Source organism: Ptychodera flava, chromosome 17, assembly GCF_041260155.1.
Source record: "Ptychodera flava strain L36383 chromosome 17, AS_Pfla_20210202, whole genome shotgun sequence".
NCBI lineage: Eukaryota > Metazoa > Hemichordata > Enteropneusta > Ptychoderidae > Ptychodera > Ptychodera flava.
The window spans coordinates 39,548,815-39,561,432 of record NC_091944.1 but is presented as its reverse complement, the minus strand read 5'-3'; the positions used below and the strand labels follow the sequence as shown (position 1 = coordinate 39,561,432).

Sequence of the window (12,618 nt, the reverse complement as noted above, 5' to 3'; positions counted from 1 at the left end):
CAGACTTTGATTTTTGATTTTGAAAACCTTCTGTAAAATGTTGCTAAATTTTACTAAATTGTAGCGGTTTTGGGGGGAACATGATTGGAACCAATTTGGAATAATTGGATGGTGAAGAAATGTCGATTTAATCTACAAATGTAATCTCGTCTGCTTTTCTTCTTATATTACTCACATGCTTTTATGAGTAATTTGCGATATATGCAACATTCAGATATGGCACCTAACTCTTTTGAGAAATTCGCAAAATATGAAAATCCAATGATCTCAAATTAGTTCCAATCGTGTGGGGGGTCCTGATAAAAATGGGGATAATAAATTGACTGACCTACAACCCAAATTTTCGAAAGTACGTTTCATGAAATATGCAACTTTTGAGACTCAAACAACTCGCTGAAACTAGATTGTTTTCATTTTAATCCTCCAAATTACGCGTGAATTTTTCCAAATTTTACTATATATTTTGGGTCGCACCCTATACATACCCTTCTTGGCGACATGTAACATGTAACCCGATGTTTTAGCTGTAATGAACGGCCTTAATCAATACCAGGTAGATGTTATTCTTTTTTCCCCCTTCTATTCATACATCTCTGATCTGGGTAACTGATTGTACTCTGTTGTCCGTCAGTTATAAGCTTATGGAGAATTTGCATAAGTGTCAAGCAAAAATGATATCAATTGGCTAAACAATTAAGTTAATCGCACCAGTCATCAGAGTTAAGCAATCACAGTTCTGTTTTAAACGCTACCTCATAAATAAAACAACTACACCAGTCGAGTAATAATCTACAGTAACAAAACAATTCAATAAACCAATATATATTCAATAAACCGTATAGAACTAAGTACATTGATTTTCATTGAAAATTTAACGTTTACAAAAATTTGAAATTTTTCCTATTACAAAAGATCGTATCAATGACAAGCAGATACGCAGTACTGACTTGTCTCGTGAGTACACTCAAACATAGACTGAAAGATTCCGTGCGGGCGCTCTGGCGCACTGCAACCTACGACCCTTAACAACACAGTATGGAATATTTTAAGGTGGTTGGAAAGGCTAGAGCGTCAGTTATAAATATAAACAAAACTATTAAAATATAAAAATAGTCAACATTCTCTGTGGAATAAAAAAAACTAGACATTTGGGCACAAAGGCATTGCAGAGTTATAGCCTGTTGAAACTTCTGAAAAACTGACCAAATAAGAAGAAGTTGGGGAGTCTTTAGTGTATTAACTATGGTAGAGGTCCCCTAGCTTTTAATAAAATGCTTGAAAAGGGAAAGTCATTATTTGCTGTTTTTCAGGAAAGTTTGACAAGGCGGTGCTGGCATTCAGAGTGAGTGACTGCTATTGTAAATGCATTTTTAGATTCTTTGAGTGTCAAAGAGGTGTCAAAAGTGAGATTAAAAAAAAAAAATGCTCTAGAGGATTTGCATATCATGGCGGTGTAGACGGACGTGTGCGCTCTAGCCTCCGCAAATATTTAGCTCAATATCAGCGAAAATCGTCGATACAAGACATTTGATTATGTCGACATCACGCCTGACCTAATATGTAATCCACTTTAGCCGTGTCGAAGCCATATGGTGCGTAGAAAGTCTAAAAGACCAAGACAGAAGTCTTCAACTAGTTCTGTTGGCAGCGTGGACATGGCTTCAACTGAAAACGTGAGTACTGAGAACGAAGGGGATGGAATGCAACAGGTGGTTGAGGACAAATTTCCGCAACTCAATTCTCCAGAACTGAAAACTTTAGCCTCCATCTTAACAGAACAAAATACAGTCTTATCTACCAAGATAGATGCCATTAAAGACGAGTTACGAACAGAAATCTCTTCCATCTCACTTCAATTGAACACGACCATGAAAGATGTCAGCGAACTACAAGGTAAGGTCAATGATCTTGAACGGAGCCACGAACACCTGCACCCAGAGGTGGATTCTTTGCGTGAACAATTGAAAATTGAACGCCGTGAACGAAGAATGGCTCAGTTACAATTGGATAGATACAGTCGTAAATGTGATATTATCATTCGCGGTATGGAATATGAAAAAGACGAAGACATAGAACGTAAAAGCAGAACATTTATGAAAACCAGGCTGAAACTTTCAAGTGCGGACAACGTACAACTAAGTATTGTTCATCGTTTAGCTAAACCTTCAGAAAATCGCCCGAATCCTCCAGTTTTAGCAAGGTTCCTTCACCTCTCCGACAGAAATGAAGTTCTTAGCAGGAGTTATTTGTTAAAAGATTCTAACTTTATCATACACGAACATTTACCGCCAGCATTACAAAATGCGAGAAACAAACTGATGCCTGCATTTCGTAAGGCAAGACAAGATGGCGGCCGCGTTCAACTACGTGTACTACCAACAGAATGCTGTGTGATACTATCCGTCAACGGTAAAGTTATCAAGAAAGAAGAAGCAGTGGATTGACACTACATTTCAAATTGCGATTACCACTTATTGACAATGGTCATTTTTCTCCGCTACCTTTTTACAGTATTTGCGGGGGCTAGTTTGCTTTTGTCTCCACCTTTGCTGTTTCTTTTGCTTGTGTTCTGGTGGGGTTTTTTTGGTGCTTTTCTTCTCTTTGTGTTTTCTCTTGCTGCCCTTTCCTTTTGGGGGCTTTTCTCTGGCTGTGTTTTTTGTTTTGTTCGTGTTTTTTTGTGTGTGTTTTCCCTTGTTTTCTTCGTTGAGTGATGATGCCCCTCCCATATTTCGTTACAGTTTTTCTTCAGTTTTTGTGGTTTGATAATGTATTCTCATTTTATTACCTGGACGCTGTTGTATGGGCACTCATAAAGTAGAGATTGCGTCTTATAATTGTAATGGTCTTGCTAATTCTACCAAAAGAAGGGAAGTTTTCACATGGTTACGTGATAAATCTCTTAATATTTATTGTCTACAAGAAACCCACTCCAAACCGTGTATTGAGCGATATTGGAAAGCAGAATGGGGTTCTGATATATTTTTAGTCACGGTAAAAGTAATCAAAGAGGAGTTGCTATTCTCTTTAAGAATAATTTTGCGTACACTATACACAGTAGTAGAGGTGATTCGGATGGTAGATGGATTATTGTTGACATTACAGTCGATAGTTATCGCTTTCTTTTAGTATGTTTGTATGCTCCTAATGATGACAATGCTGCATTTTTTGAAAACATACATGCCACCCTTATTAATTTTTCTGATGATGTAACAGACATTATCGTCTGTGGAGATTTTAACACAGTCCAAAATACGGCTGTTGATAGAGCGGGTAATATTCGTGTCAATTATCACCCGAAAATGTTTGCTGGTATCAAACAATTGATGTCATCTTGGGACTTACAAGATATCTGGCGCCTACGTAACGAGTCTTATAGGCGTTACACATGGAGAAGAGGAAATTTAGCTAGCAGGATAGATTATTTTCTACTCCCGTTCTCACTAGTTCCTAAGGTTACAAAAGCTCTAATAAGAGAGAGCTATAGGTCAGACCACTGTCTAATTAGTATTTGTTTTGAAACCAGTGACATCGTTCGGGGTAAGGGATATTGGCATTTCAATACGTCTTTGCTTAAAGATCATGTGTTCATTTCTGAAACTGAACGTTTTATCTCTGAGTTCTTCAACACTAACCAAGGTTCTTCAACACCTCATAATGTCTGGGATGCATTTAAGTGCTCGTTTAGAGGCCACTGTATAAAATTTAGTTCAATTAAAATAAAAATATAAAGAAAAGGAAGCAGGTCTTATAAAAGAGATTAATGAGCTGCGTAACACTATTGACTCGAGGAGCTCTATTACTGATATTCTTTCTCAAAATTTGGCAACTAAAATGGAAGAACTTGAGCATTTGTATTGTGAAAAAACTGCTGACCTTGTGACGCGTGCTAGAGCACGATGGGTATCTCAGGGTGAACGTCCAACCAAGTATTTTCTCAATCTTATTCATCGCAACTACTCGCGTAAGAATGTGTCTAAGTTAATGAAGACTGACGGTACTGTTCTTTCTAACCCAGTTGATATTATCAATGAACAAATGGAATTTTACAGTAAGCTTTATTCTTTTGATGTTCCACCAACCCCACTTAATGATGAGAACTGTGGTGTCTTTTTCCCTGATAATTACGATCGTCGTTTGTCTGATGTGACAACAGATTATTGTGAAGGTCCGATTACTGTCAATGAGCTCTGGAAAGCAATTAATTCCTTTCCCATGGGAAAGTCTCCCGGTTTGGATGGTATCCCAGTTGAAGTTTACAAAGTTTTCTTTAAACAGTTATGTACTCCCATGCTTCAGTGTTTCAAATATTCTTATGAATCTGGGACATTATCCCTATCTCAGAGGGAGGGTTTATTGTCACTTTTATTAAAACAAGACGCACAGGGTAATGATAAAGACCCAATTTTTCTAAAAAATTGGCGGCCTTTGACTCTTCTCTGTTGTGACACCCGTATTTTAGCTAAGTGTCTTGCACTTCGAGTCAAGCGCGTAATCTCAGATATCATTCATGAAGACCAGACGGGGTTTATTCATGGTCGTTTTATTGCTGACAATATCCGTAGGCTCTTAGAGATTATTGAATGTTATGAGCGAGGAGACAAACCTGGTTTGATCTTCATAGCCGACTTTGAGAAAGCGTTTGACAAAGTGAGATGGGACTTGATTTTGAAATCTTTAGAATTTTTTAATTTTGGTCATTCTTTTATTACCTGGGTTAAAGTAATGTATAACAATATCTGTAGTCGCATTATAAATTATGGTCATATTTCTGATAAGTTTAATCTTTTACGCGGTGTTCGACAAGGATGTCCATTATCGCCTTATTTATTTGTTATTGCCGTTGAGATGTTAGCAATTCGGGTGAGAGATTGTCGAGCTATAAAAGGTTTAAATACAGGTTTGATCGAAAGTAAAATTTCACAATATGCTGACGATACCAATTTTCCAATACAGGCCACTGCGACCTCCTTTTCTGCTTTGCTAAATATTTTGAACGATTTTTCCTCTATATCTGGTTTAAAACCTAATTATGAAAAGTGTAAGGTGTTGCGCATAGGCTCATTAAAACTTACAAATTTCATTATTGACACTCCTTGTCCTTAGAATGGACAGATGGCTCTGTGGATGTATTGGGTATACACATTCCGAGTAATTTAGCAGATTTACTTGACTTCAACTTTAGTCCTCGCATTGAAAAAGCTAGAAAGATACTGCAGCCATGGAAGGGACGTGGTCTTACCTTCTATGGGAAAGTTGCTCTTATTAAGTCTTTGGTCACTTCTCAGTTTACGTACTTATTTATGTCCCTCCCAACACCTGGGTTTGATTTTTTAAGAATTATGAGACCCTTATTTTTAACTTCTTGTGGGATGGTAAACCAGACCGGATTAAGAGAGACACCATTTACAACTCATATGAAAAGGGCGGCCTTAATTTGACAAATCTACGTGTCTTCAACAGGACACTTAAAGCTGCTTGGATTAGAAGGATTGTTTGCAATACCAGTATGTTTTGCAGCAAGTGGTATAATTCCATGCTTTCAGATTCTGGCGGTTCCCTTGTTTATTACGCCAATATTAATAACTGCGACTTTTCCACTTTCGACCATATCAAGTCTAGTTTTTTCAAAGAAATTCTTTTAGCATGGCTGCAGTATAACTATACCATGGTCAATAACGCTGACGATGCATGTCAAGCTTTTATTTGCTATAATTCTAAAATCCGCATTAATGGGCTTCCAATTCGATGGAAAAACCTATATGAGAATGGAGTTGTATTTATTAATGACTTACTGGATGTTAATTGCAAGTTTTATAGTTTTGACAAGTTTACCGAAATGTATGGTAATATATGTACGCATTATGATTATACACAATCTTAAATGCTATTCCGAGTGCTTGGAAGAAGATGATTAAAAAATCAAAATCTTCCAAACTATTGGTGTGTAAGCCTAAATGTCGGAATAATAATTGCTTCTCTAGTGTTAAAATTAATCAGAAGATATCTACAATTATTTCTTAAAATTAGATTCATCTGCTGATGTTCCTTTACACATCATAAGATATTGGCATGATATTTTAGATGTTATTATTCCCACTAACAAACTATTTGTACTTCCTTTCAAACTAACTATAGATACCAAATTGAGAAATTTCCAGTACAAACTGGTTATGAGGATTTTACCAACAAATCGTATGCTTTGTAAATGGGGCTTGATTAATTCCCCTATGTGTACTTTTTGCGAGGAGGTTGAAGAAGATTATTTTCACTTGTTTTGGGATTGTATTTATACAGCCAAATTTTGGCAAAGTGTAAAAGAGTGGTTTTATAGTGTAACCCGTACTAGGATAAAGCTAAACGCTCTGCAGTGTATACTTGGAATTGGTGACCAAATTAATATACTTGGTGATTTTGTTTTTCTAATGGGTCGTTTTCATATTTTTCGATGTAAATACTTAAACACCTCCCCAAATATCGATGGATTTAAATCTTATGTCCGTTCTGTGTACAAGACCGAAAAACGAATAGCTTTTACAACTGATAACCACGAGAAACATACAAAAAAATGGGGAGCTTTTGTCGCTCTTTTGGATGTTTGATTCTGTTCTGTTTTCTTGTCCTTTTTTTGTCTTGTGTAGTTTTTGTCTTTTCTGAATAATAAAAAATTCAAAAAAAAAAAAAAAAAAAAAAAAAAAAAAAAAAAAAAAAAAAAAAAAAAAAATGCTCTATGACTTCAAAAGAGGGGTGCAAATATGGCTTGTTTTCAACATTTTTGACAGAATAACAGTTTTCCTACATACTTGTATACCAATTTAATCCAACTTTGAAATAAGATGTGGACATGGAATTTTTTACAGCCTATTAACAAGGTTACAGATAAGATTTGTACGGCACAATTTTCCTGTATTTGAAGTACTTTTTGAAAAATCACAATTTGAAATTTGAAAGAATTTTTAATAATTTTTTGATATATAAACCCATGTAAAATCATAAAAACAAATTTTATTTACAATTCCTGCCGTACAAATCTTGCAATAAATAGTGTCAACATATTTATAACTAATTTGGTAATATTAATACTATCCAATTATTATTAAATTCAAATATGTAAAAAAAATATGAAAAATTAAATTTTAATATTTACTGGTGTCATATTTCAAAATCATAGCTGCAAATATACAGTTTTTATATTCTTTGGAGAGAATATTAACTAAGGGAGTTATCCTGAAAATTTGAACTAAATATCTTGATTCTAACACTTGAAACTTGACATTAACTCTGAGAAAAGAATTGGCGCAAAAATAGCCTTTCCAACCACCTTAATTAACATTGAGTCACATGAACTCCATTGCCTCGAATATTAAAATTCCCATGATAAAAACAAATCAAGGGTTAAAATATGAAACTTCTTTTTCTTAGTGATTCGTTTCTCTGATATAGTCGGAATTATGTTTCATGAAAATCACGTAGGCCTCTCCCCTACTCATATTAATGTATTAATTTAAAATCAAACAAAAGTTAACAATAAGAAAAAAGCGTACAAAGAATTGATATATCTTTAACTTTGAAAATGTGTTCAAACTGTTCAAATCAGTTCAGTTCTTAACTGCCATCTTCGCAAATATATCAAGGAATCGATTCATTGAGCTAGTATTGTCTCTGTGCCACCTTTCAATCATCTCTTTCCTTTCCGTCTCTCTCTCTTGTTTCTCTTTTCTGTAATCTTCAAATGCGGCAAGAAATGAGTCCGACGCGGATGTCCGTCGTTTTTTCTTCCTCATCCTTGGTTCGCGTTGATCACCTCCAGCTCCATCTGCAGTGTCATCCACTGAATCTGCCTGAGGCAAGTCACCCTGCCCTTTCTCCCTACGTTTGAATCCTTTGATATTCAAATATACCGGTACAGTCGAAGGACGGACAGAATGACTCATGCCATAAATTCGAGCAAACTCCTCGTAAAACGGGCAGCTCTTTCTGTTGTTGCTGATGGTGTTATTGTGAATTGTTGTAGGTGTAAAAGCCGCCTTGAATCACCCTCCAGCATTATTTTCACAACTTTACTGCTGGCAACATGGGGATATTTTAGTTTTATCACAGCAATGGCTGTTTCTCTATCTGTAAAATAGATGATAAAAAAACATGATGATAAAATTTTTGAAAATGCACGATCCTTGATTCCAAAAATGATTTGCATTTATGATGTGATGACAGAGCAAACGATATTTGCGTTGCCGCAAAAAGAAATAGCCGGAGCGTACACATATAGGAGGCCTTTCGCCGCCTCGAGCACTTGCATTTTGTTCATTTACGAAGAAAAATTACTTTTCAATTAACGAAAAAAGTAGAGTAAATTAAATATACGTCTCACAACTTACCTCGCTTAAAAAGATCACTGTACAAATCAAATTCTACTTTAGAAAGCTTCAAATTTACCGCCGACTGCCCACCCTGTTCTGCCATAATCACAACAATCACGCTCCAGAGCGTGATTGTTGTGATTGTCAATCATGATTGTTATTGAGCGTATTCGAACGCACGATCACGATCATGATTGGCCAAATCACAATCATGATCGCAATAATCGAAAGCACCCCATTTCACGTCTGTACGGCGCCTATCTGACAAAATGTGCTTATCTGACAAAACTCTTTTTAGCAATACCCTGGGGAGTCATTTTAGCCAGCGCACTTCATTTGCGCGGTACATGTCGCTTCGCGCTTCCTACGATGTTGTGTACACAGAGTGTGCCAATTGAACGCTAATATGAAGTCTTCTATACGAAGGATTTTGTTTCTGTAGAATACTCTCAAATTGTTGTCATGTTATTAATTCTTTTTTATTGTGGTTGTTCTTCCATCGGCCGGCCTCACCCTTGCTCACTTGTACTGTAGTGTAGTTGAGACCATGGAGATTAAACTCCGTATTGCAACATGAAGGTGCTTTTCTTTTCATCCACTTGCATGTTTATTGAGTATAATTTATGTACCTAAATGGCAAAATTAGCGATCGAGGAAGGTGATGAAAAACAAAAAACAAGTACAGTGCTTGCCATCGTGGTGATTTTGATACTCCCGCCTACCTGAGAGCGGACGACCTCATGGGACCTCGTGCCCTCTCCTCTACCCCTTAAGACAGCCTCTATGTGTTGATCAATGTACACAGTGATGAATTGAGGTGCTCGGCGATTATATGCAATCAACGAAATTTACTGTATTTTTTTAACTATTATATGGCTATTTTGTGATGTTTGTGATTTTAGACTGCTCTAATTAAGATTTCGTTTGTGTGTTTTAACAGGCGAAGTATTGTGTGAGGGATTACTTTCCACAAATGAGTAAGGCTACAAGCAGTAATTAGTTATTTTTGTCAGATAAGCACGTTTTGTCACATAAGCGCCATACAAGTACGTACACAAACGCACTGACCACAGCAGTTTTTCTACATTTTAGACCTTTAAAACTGAGAATAGGACAAACAATGGTAGTTCAAAACAACTTTTTTTAAAAGAAAATACTTTTACTTATTTAAGAACGTGACAATTATCGAATGCTACCATTAACTTTTCTGTTTAGGCCGCGTTCAAAAAAAATGGTGAGGGGGGGGCTGGAGGAATCGCGATTGAAATCTTATTTTTTTTCAGATCCCCCCCCTCAATACCCTCAAAAATTTTCAAGTCCCCCCCCTCAATACCCTCAAAAATTTTCAAGTCCCCCCCGCCCCCAAATTACCATATAGCCGCAAATTTATTAGGAATGCACGCAGAGTAAAAAAAACATGGAATGTGTTGTTCTGCACGCAGATGTTCAACACTACCTCTTATCAGCAGGTTGTAGAGCCATATACCTAGGGCAAGTTCTTAAATTGATTCATTTTTAAATGCATCAGGGAACTTTTTGGATTTCTCAGTCTAAGCCGACTTGAGTTTATCCAACTCTGGCCAGTTCAATGGCACCAGCTGAAAAGCATACAAAATGACAATCATGAGAGAGAATGAAAATTATGTATTGCTAGCTACGTTTAACCAAATTGTGAAAAAATGAGCACAGTGACCTACCGAAAATTTTTTTTTCAAAAGTACAAGACATCTACAACATAGATGCCACTTATAAAATGTTTTACAATATTGACAATACTGGAAGGTTAAAATATTCCATGAAATTAATGTTTTAATCTCAGAAATTTTGGGCGTAATAATGGCAAATTTGATAAAAAATAAAAGATTCCATTTAGTCACACATTTTTCCATTTATATTAGAGTCTTTACTGTTCAAAGTTTTACTTTTGTGTTATTAGTACAATGAGATGTGAAAATTTCATTCACTGCATGAACTTGAAATGAATGGTTTTATATATTGATTTCAAGTGATTTTAGAAAAATTGACTTTTCATCGTACATTTGTATAAGATCAAGTATGGTGACCCCATCTTTTTTCTCTAATATTTGATTGTTCTCATATGCCAGAATTCAAAAATCCATGGTAACTGTTAGTCCCCTAGTCTTCTATGTGTTGCTCTCTGGCTGGATCTTGTGTACAAGTAGATGTATGTTTCACTGTCAATTGAGTGTCCTATGACCGAAACTCTTCTTAAACTACATCAGAGTCAGAGCTACATGTATCACTGTCACTGCCAGTATGTAGTAGCAGGGCAGTAGTTGTATTAACTTTTTATTTTGACAATATTTTTGTTCAGTTTATACAATTGTGTTCTTGTTCTACTCCCTACAGAATGTTGAGCTATCCAGTATTCAGCTTGCAAACACAGCCTACGTGTACCGTGCATTTGCATCATTCAATTATCACCAATATTTAGCCAAACTGGCTTTGTTGACAAACTGAATATTGCGTTTTTCAGCAGCATGCTATTGCTGTAGAGAGACACCAAGAAACTGTGTTTGATACATTGCATAGAAATATTGAAAAATTATCAATAGTTGTAGCTCCTGCCCCATTACAAGGCCAACTTGTTCTACGAAAATTTAATGGCATTCATACATTTTTAGACTTTTTCGAGATTAAAGACATAAAATATGACAAAACGGTTCTAGATTTTGTTTAATTATTACTAACATTAGAACCATTGGACGACATCAAAATGTTGGGAGTCAAAATATTTTCAGGTCCCCCCCTATAGGCAGAGCAAAACTTTCAAGTCCCCCCCCTCGACTACCCCAAAAATTTTCGAATCCCCCCCCTGAATTCCTCCAGCCCCCCCCCTCACTACTTTTTTTGAACGCGGCCTTAGAAGGGTGTAAAAAAAGCGTAGTAGCCTAAACAGGCATAACACCTTTGGCCTCCCTAATTTTGGGGATTATGTTGGATAAACCAATAGGACATTTTTTTTCTAAGAAGGCTATTTCTCGTGCTATCGGCCTTCAAACTTTATTGTCCTGATATTGATGGGTATCCATATCTTTCCGATGGTTATTAGCATAAGGGGGACATTCATGCAAAAACTGTCCAGTAGCTAGCATTATCGAAGGCCTCATGGAATGTATTTTTGTACAAAACCCAGGGAGAAAAAGCTTGAGTAGATTTTGATTTTGAAAATTGTAAGAAATTAATGAATTATTAATCATTAAAATAAATGGTGTCATATTTCTCAATATTGTGATATATTAATCTTTACGGCCCTGATGCGGCTTTTGCGGCCCGAGGTCGTACGGCGGAAGGCGCTCGGGCCCGTACGCCGTACGACCAAGGGCCGCAAAAGCTGTATCAGGGCCGTAAAGGTTTTATCATATACCTTATGGCATGATAACCATGTAGTTTACATAATATTCAGCATCGTTTTGGAGATAAAAATGCGTGCGATATGAAAAATGCATCGCCATTCGTGTCAGTTTTTCATAAATACGATGGTCGCTTCCCGTCGCGGATTGACATACATAATGACGTCATTTGTTTACCTGCAGAATTCTAGAACGCGCAAAGCAATATATGTACTATACGTGACCAACAGAGATCAAGGCTGAAATCGAGCTGTAAGAAGGATAAATGCGTGATGTCAGTTTCTTGTAATTTATACTGAACAGGCACGCACTTAGTATACACAGGATTTCACTAGAATTGAGAAATAAAAGCCGATGTTACCGGCGCGACTGCACTGTCGCCACGCGCAACTACGATCTGAGAGAGCAGACATTTTCCAAATCTCACGCTGGCTGTGTGTACGAATGGAACGTTTGCGGATGGCAACGCGCGTAGTAACCAGAATCGAGATAGTTCAATAAATGCACGCGATTGCCCATATTTGGGCACCGGGCCGGGGCGTAATACGTAAAAAAAATGCACGGATCTGAGGGCGCTTTCTCCCATAGCTTTACACAGGCACGTGAATGTAGGTATATGATAATTATGATTATTTCTTTTTAGTCCCCACGGACACCGTCCGCGGAGACATAGGTTTGGTCATGTCTGTGCTTGCGTGCATGCATGCGTCCGTCCGTCCGTCCATGCAGATATCTCAGAGATGCCTGGAGTGATTTCATTCAAACTTGGTACAAGGATTACTTCATATGTCATACATATGCACATTGATTTGTTTTGTGATACGATCCGATATGGCCGCCAGGCAGCCATTTTATTACAATTGTTTCATGTACAGAGCCATAACTCA

At 36.8% G+C, this 12,618-nt stretch overlaps 1 protein-coding gene across 2 annotated transcripts in view; it reads left to right on the top strand.

The window, feature by feature from the left end:
• LOC139116311 (germ cell-less protein-like 1) overlaps positions 1 to 12,618 on the top strand; it is a 353,529-nt gene that overhangs the window by 265,036 nt on the left and 75,875 nt on the right. The window lies entirely within an intron of this gene.